Source organism: Lepisosteus platostomus, unplaced genomic scaffold (assembly GCF_059453375.1).
Source record: "Lepisosteus platostomus isolate fLepPlt1 unplaced genomic scaffold, fLepPlt1.hap1 Scaffold_144_H1, whole genome shotgun sequence".
Lineage (NCBI taxonomy): Eukaryota > Metazoa > Chordata > Actinopteri > Semionotiformes > Lepisosteidae > Lepisosteus > Lepisosteus platostomus.
Genome location: NW_028291525.1, coordinates 57,095 through 64,211, shown reverse-complemented (window position 1 = coordinate 64,211; position 7,117 = coordinate 57,095). Strand labels below are relative to the sequence as shown.

Below are 7,117 nucleotides of genomic sequence, written 5' to 3'. Positions count from 1 at the left end.
AAGAAATTTTACTGTAGCGTTTTATAAATTTGACCCTGTGAACATTGCATGTCCCTCCTTCCTCATTACCAAAACATCTCAATGTCCCGGCACTATGTACATTTGTAATTACAACACTTCACTGTTTCATTTATGAGTTGTGACATTGTGAACATGGCATGTTAAAGTATATAGAAAATCTAGATCAGAACAGGCTAAATGCAATTCCTAGTGATTTATCATTTTCTTACTTTCTAAATGAAAAAAATATTTTTTCAGTGATTATGACACTTCAGTATGACATAAAATATGCTTCAATGACAGAATAAATAATAATAATAAATAATCATGGAAAAAATACCCAAAGTGGACATTCATAGTTGTGATTATAGAATGTTAGATATCGGGTGGGTAGCTGCGTCAGCATGCGTAGGCTGCAAAGGAACAAGTAAAGGACTATTCCAGCTGAAAAGAGAAGAAAAGAATCACAATGTTTCGGCTGTGGAGCCTTCTTCAGGTGTGAGAAAGACAGGGCAGTAAGCAAAGATAATTTTCTTTTTATCTTTGCTGAATGCAGTTTATCGCTGATGACAACATCAAAGGACATTAAGGAGTTTTTACGGCTAACAGCTCCACATCAACTTCCTTTCATAACTTTCATAACTAACCTCATCAGATCCTTCATCTCTTTTCTTGGGTGAATATGGTTTTCTGGGGAGTTGCGATGTTGGGCATACAGTAACTGGACATTTCCCGGTGATTCTGACACGTGTTAAGCACTCGCATTTCCTGCAAATATTAAAATGGTAAAGGTTTCGCTGAGAAATCCAATCGACCTTTGCGAAGACAATGTTTACATCGCAACAGAAACCCGTCCTTTGGTGGACTCAAACCACCGACTATTCAGTTAACAACCGAATGCGCCACACAGACGGAATGGTGGGTTCGTGTCTCACATCACAACTTTCCGGTTAAAAAAATATATTTTTTTGCCAGCTGGCAATATTTCTTCTGCACTGATAATCAAGAATTGAATTTAATTTCTCGCAAGCTGTGTGAATTTCTTGAAATACAAGTTTTCCAGAAAGGAAATGAATACATGCATTTAACGAAATCAAGCCCTTTGTGATAGTCCGAAATGGTACGTTATGTACCACAAGATAGGAAAAAAAACATGACTGGGATTTTAAGCTACTGTACGTGACCTATGGTACCAGACCGGGGTAAAGTTAGCTTGAAGTTCGAAAACGATTTTGGCACACCTGTAGCGTTTACACGAAACCTCTTAGAATCGCGAGAATACTTGCTTTGTGCATAAAATACATTGTGAATGCTTTCTCAGCCTTTACTTTTTCGTTTATATTACATTTTTTGGACCAAGCACGAATATTCTTTTGTCCATATCTTCGCAACGGAAGCACAGAACGCCTTCAAACCAAATGCATTTTAAAGACCACGACGTGGATATTTCCACAGCCTCTACATCAAAGTATCAGTGAGCTAATTATCTTTTTTTAGACCTCCGGTTTTTCATCGATGAGTAATTACGCACTAACTGGAACCTGGGGGACCGCTGTATACACAAGTTCACAACGCGAGAAATACTGTTCAATACGGCTTCATGCGAAAAACCCGTATATGACCATAGGAAGCATAACTGTGCAGTCTCCAATTACCCAGACTGTAAGCACGGGAATAAAGCTTTGTCTGAATTCTGAAACCCTTCCTTTACGTCCTGTTTTCATTCAGGTAAGAGTCAACTATATGCAAAATACTACTGACAGCAAGAAGATTAAAATATTCTTTACTCAGCAGCTTATTAAACACAGCTCCCATGATGTTCAAACCGATTTTTTACACAGAACACTGACACAGCTTTGCGTTCTGAATCTCTTTTTCTCGTGTGTTTATTTAATGTGGCACAATGTACTGGGATAGGGGTATTCTGTTCACAAACCAATAGCATTTAAACCACAGCACCCACAATGCTGCAAGTAAGTGTTTTGCACACTAAGCAGAGAGCGATGTCTTCCTCGTTAGTATAGTGGCAAGTATCCCCACCTGTCACGCGGGAGACCAGGGTTCATCAGGACATGCATTGAAGTGAAAGCAGGATGCGCTGCGACATCCACTGTGCAGACCCGCCACACTAAGAGGTGAGTGGGTCTGTTCGATCACAGCGCTAGGCGAATCCCTAAACAGTGTGCGTGGCAACAAACGAAACGGGCCTGTTTCCGCCCGGTTTCGATCCGGGGAAATCGGGCCCAGTAGTGGCGGGATCTGTACAGTGCATGTCGCAGCGCTTCAATGTGCTTCCTGATGTCCTACCCCGAGTGCAGAAAAGACAGCATCCACAGCAACAACAGCTCAGGTCTCTGCACAGGAGCTAAGCTGCCCTCATCTCCTCTGCTCTGCGGCTCCTGCGGAGTGGAGTCCCGCCTGGAGCCGTGTTTGCAGGCGGCGGCTCCCCGCGCCCTGTCTGTACGTCGTGTCCAAGAGCTCCTGGGAGGAAGAGAGAGCCCTCCCACTCGGGGGCTTTTCCACGGTCTGTGTGAGGAGGGGCGGGTGTGTCCAGTAGCTTATCGAGCGGAAGCCTGGGGCGGCGGAGAGCTGTGATCGTGCAGACCTTGAGGTGTCACCTCTTTGTCTGCTTTCCCGCCCCCCCTCCGCCCAAGCTCTGCTCCAAAGTAGCCCGGCAACCCCTCACACCTGCACTTGTCACAACCTAAGGTGCGGTCATGAGACACCCATGGGGTGTCGTTCTGTTCTTGCTAATTGTTTCCTGCCCGTCGCAGGCAGGAGTCCATGCGAGGAAGATGTGCTGGACAGAGCTCAGAGGGCGCAGCTGGGTGGCTTTCCTTCTGAGTGACGTTCCTGCAACACTCTCCCGCTACTCTTGGTGCGCTCATGCCACAACACAGGAAGGCTGGAGCAGGTGGCTGTGGGCTTTGCGCACCGCCGAAATAGCTCAGTTGGGAGAGCGTTAGACTGAAGATCTAAAGATCCCGGGTTTCGGTATTTTGTTTCATCGCGCCCTTTGTTCCTCTCTCCAGCGCCCCCTGCCTAAAGTGACGCGTCCCTTTCTCAGCCCGAAACGCAAGCGAGACACCAGCAGCGGTCCCTTCAGGTTTCCGTAGTGTAGCGGCTATCACGTTCGCCTAACACGCGAAAGGTCCCCGGTTCGAGACTGGGCGGAAACAGCCTCGTTTTGCACGCTCCTGTACTTCACAGAGGTCTTGAGCGACCGCTCATTTGTTCCGGTGCCTTCGTGCACTCTTGTACCAAACGCACGTTCCTTCTGTACGCGGAGCCGATCATTTGCAATTGGGCTGTGCCGACAGACCAGGACGAGCTCTGTCGGCTCAAAAGCAGCGCAGGACCTGCAAGAACAACAGAAAGATTAGCATCCAGCGGGGGACTCTTAGTGAGCCCAAGAGCTCATCAAGAATCGGCTCCAGCAACAGGGCTGGGCGCATTGTTCCATTCTCCGCCCACTCTCGGTGTAAACAAGTCCCTCCTGGTCTCTGCTTGAAATGCACTTTCCTGCGTTTGCTTTGGTGTAACTGGCTTCCCCTGCATGGGCGAATGTGAAGAAGATCCTTAGTAAGTCATTAAAGAAAACCGAGAAGAGGTCGGAGTGGCCTCTGTCGTTCATCAACGATCCAGTCAGGCAGTACTCCTCTGTAAAGCGCCGTTCGTTCACATCGATTGGCTTTTTTTTTGCCTTCATTCGTGCGAGTAGTAAAAGCAGACGCCCCTATTCTGCCGTGACCCGGATTCGAACCGGGGTTGTTGCCGCCACAACGCAAAGTACTGACCACTATACGATCACAGCGAGTTACCGAGACACACGCGGCAGGGTGGAAAGGGCTGTGCTCTCTTCGTGTGACATAATTCGGAAAAGTCCTGACGTTGCATTTCAACTGAGCCCCAGTATACATTGACCCTTCGACACTCTGAGTGACAACTCTCTTGCGTGTTTTCTCATATTTATGTAGTTTGCTTGCATGATGCCGGGAACAGCATGGTTGTTCGCTGCCATATAGTCTAGCGGTTAGGGTTCCTGGTTTTCACCCAGGCGGTTCGATTCGGTTTTGCCTCCTGCTTTCCAAAAGATCAGCACCGTGTATGAAAGAGCCGCATTAAAACTACTCGAACGTGTAAAACGTGCGAGAAGAGGGGGCGCTTGTTTCCAACCGAAACTTCTCGCGTGTGAGACGAGCTGATCATCGCTGTGGGAGGGTTACTCTGGTAGACAGGGCTGACCTTCGGCAATAGGATTTATAGTCTCCAAGATGATATTTGCACTTTCTGGAGAGGCGATTTTCTCCACTTCAGTAGCCCGATTTCGTCGATTGCGTGGAGAGGGCTGTAGAATGTGGCGCCGCCTTTCCTGCTCCGTCCATGACAGGCGTGCTGGTCTCTGGAGAGAGAGCACGGTCCATCAGCGCACTCCAATAAAGGCACTGGAAGCAGCTGAATCGCATTGGCGAAGCTCAGCACTGGGCCGCTGGGCACGTCTTACCACCGTTTCCGTAGTGTAGTGGTTATCATGTTCGCCTAACACGCGAAAGGTCCCCGGTTCGAGACCGGGCGGAAACAGCCTCGTTTTGCACGCTCCTGTACTTCACAGAGGTCTTGAGCGACCGCTCATTTGTTCCCAATGTATTTCCGGTGCCTTCGTGCACTCTTGTACCAAACGCACGTTCCTTCTGTACGCGGAGCCGATCATTTGCAATTGGGCTGTGTCGACAGACCAGGACAAACTCTGTCGGCTCAAAAGCAGCGCAGGACCTGCAAGAACAACAGAAAGATTAGCATCCAGCGGGGGCCTCTTAGTGAGCCCAAGAGCTCATCAAGAATCGGCTCCAGCAACAGGGCTGGGCGCATTGTTCCATTCTCCGCCCACTCTCGGTGTAAACAAGTCCCTCCTGGTCTCTGCTTGAAATGCACTTTCCTGCGTTTGCTTTGGTGTAACTGGCTTCCCCTGCATGGGCGAATGTGAAGATCCTTAGTAAGTCATTGAAGAAAACCGAGAAGAGGTCGGAGTGGCCTCTGTCGTTCATGAACGATCCAGTCAGGCAGTACTCTTCTGTAAAGCGCCGTTCGTTCACATCGATTGGCTTTTTTTTGCCTTCATTCGTGCGAGTAGTAAAAGCAGATGCCCCTATTCTGCCGTGACCCGGATTCGAACCGGGGTTGTTGCGGCCACAACGCAAAGTACTGACCACTATACGATCACAGCGAGTTACCGAGACACACGCGGCAGGGCGGAAAGGGCTGTGCTCTCTTCGTGTGACATAATTCGGAAAAGTCCTGACGTTGCATTTCAACTGAGCCCCAGTATACATCGACCCTTCGACACTCTGAGTGACAACTCTCTTGCGTGTTTTCTCATATTTATGTAGTTTGCTTGCATGATGCCGGTGAAGTGGAAATCTAATAAGTAAATTGATTCTTAAAAATGTAGAGAGCTTTGAAAAAATATATTGGTGCTTTTAGATAATATATTTCAAGGATGCAACTGCTGTGCTACAGTGCGTGCAGAATTTTAGAAAACAGTTCGTCAACAAAGTACACGGTTTAGGTTAGTTTAGAAGACAATGTACCAAAACAATATATGCTGTCTGGGTCATTAGAATTAGCTGAAAGTAACTGATAAGCTTTGAATAACAAATCTAGTTTTTCTTCTCTCGCTCTATGATGTAATCTGTTTTCTCTTAGAGAAAGGGGAAGTTTTAGAAGGGACCAAGTGCTGAACTTTTTTACAGCGCAACGTCTTATAAAAACCCTGTACTGCTTGTAACAAATTGAGTCTCTGGTTGCACTTTGCAGGGCTCCCAATATTGCAATATTGAAATAAAGACCTTACTCAGGTGAGAACTCTCTCTTGTGGCTTCCTTGATAGTTATATTTCCATGACAATTTGGGGGCTCGTCCGGGATCACAAACCTGAGCGCGAACGGCTGCTGAAACTCCATCCGGACCCGGACAATTTTAGCAAATTGGACGAACCTCGGATGATAAACTGTTTATCCTTCCAGAGACGCGTCTGGAGAATTGGCAGCTGTCTGACGTCAGTAAGTGATCCTTTAAAATTAATAGTTATATTTCCATGACAAGAGAAAAACCATCAACACCCCTACCACCTCCACCAATCCTAACCTTGTTTTTACTATACCCTCTGACCTTTCCCTTTCACCCCTTTGCATCCTCAGCTAACATATTTTAAAATTACAATAGACTGTATAGTATTTATGTTTAAAATTAAGGTAAATATGTCAAAATATCAAAATCCAACTGCACAGTGCTATTGTAAGAATGCTTGTCAAGTTCTCAAACAAACCTGCATTGTATTTTTAAAATATTTCAGCAGAGGATTCAACTGGAGTATAAATGAAGATTCGACAATAATTTTTTTTGAGTGAATATGGTTTTCTGGGGCGTTGCAATGTTGGGCATTATTGGACATTTCCCGGTGACCCTGACACGTGTTAAACACTCGCATTTCCTGCAAATATTAAAATGGTTAAGGTTTCGCTGAGAAATCCAATCGACTGAAGACAATGTTTATATCGCAAAAGAACCCCGTCCCTGGGGGGACTCGAACCACCAACCTTTCGGTTAACAGCCGAACGCGCTAACCGATTGCGCCACAGAAACTCTCGAATTTCTCGAACCACAAGTTTTCGGTTAAAAAAAAATCTCTTCCCGTTTATTTTGCCAGCCTGTAATATTTCTTCTGCACTGATAACCAAGAATTGAATTTCATTTTTCGCAAGCTGTGTGAATTTCATCAAAAACAAGTTTTCCAGAAAGGAAATGAACACATGCATTTAACGAAATCAAGCCCTTTGTGATTGCCCGAAATGATACGTTCTGTACTACAAGATAGGAAGAAGGACACGGCAGGGATTTGAATCTCGGTTCTTTTGTTTAATAGAGAAGCGCTTTAACCAACTAGGCTACGGTGACAGGACAACCTTCACCTTTTACAGCCGCTTGGACACACAGCTCTGAGACATCTGCGTTCAGTAAGCGCTGAACCTGCGCTCAGAGCAAATTGCCTCTTTTACATAGCAGCCCCGACACTGAGAAACGAAAAGAACTGGCTTTTATCTGCCATTTTCATGTCCAA

General features: G+C 46.3%; 2 non-coding genes across 2 annotated transcripts; one reads left to right on the top strand and one right to left on the bottom strand.

Annotated features, from left to right (window-relative positions):
* The first annotated feature begins 4,508 nt into the window (after positions 1 to 4,508).
* On the top strand, positions 4,509 to 4,581 carry trnav-aac (transfer RNA valine (anticodon AAC)). The gene has a single exon. It is a non-coding gene; the product is annotated as a tRNA-Val (tRNA).
* A 1,987-nt stretch (positions 4,582 to 6,568) lies between these two features.
* Positions 6,569 to 6,642, bottom strand: trnan-guu (transfer RNA asparagine (anticodon GUU)). The gene has a single exon. It is a non-coding gene; the product is annotated as a tRNA-Asn (tRNA).
* Between the last annotated feature and the right edge of the window lie 475 nt (positions 6,643 to 7,117).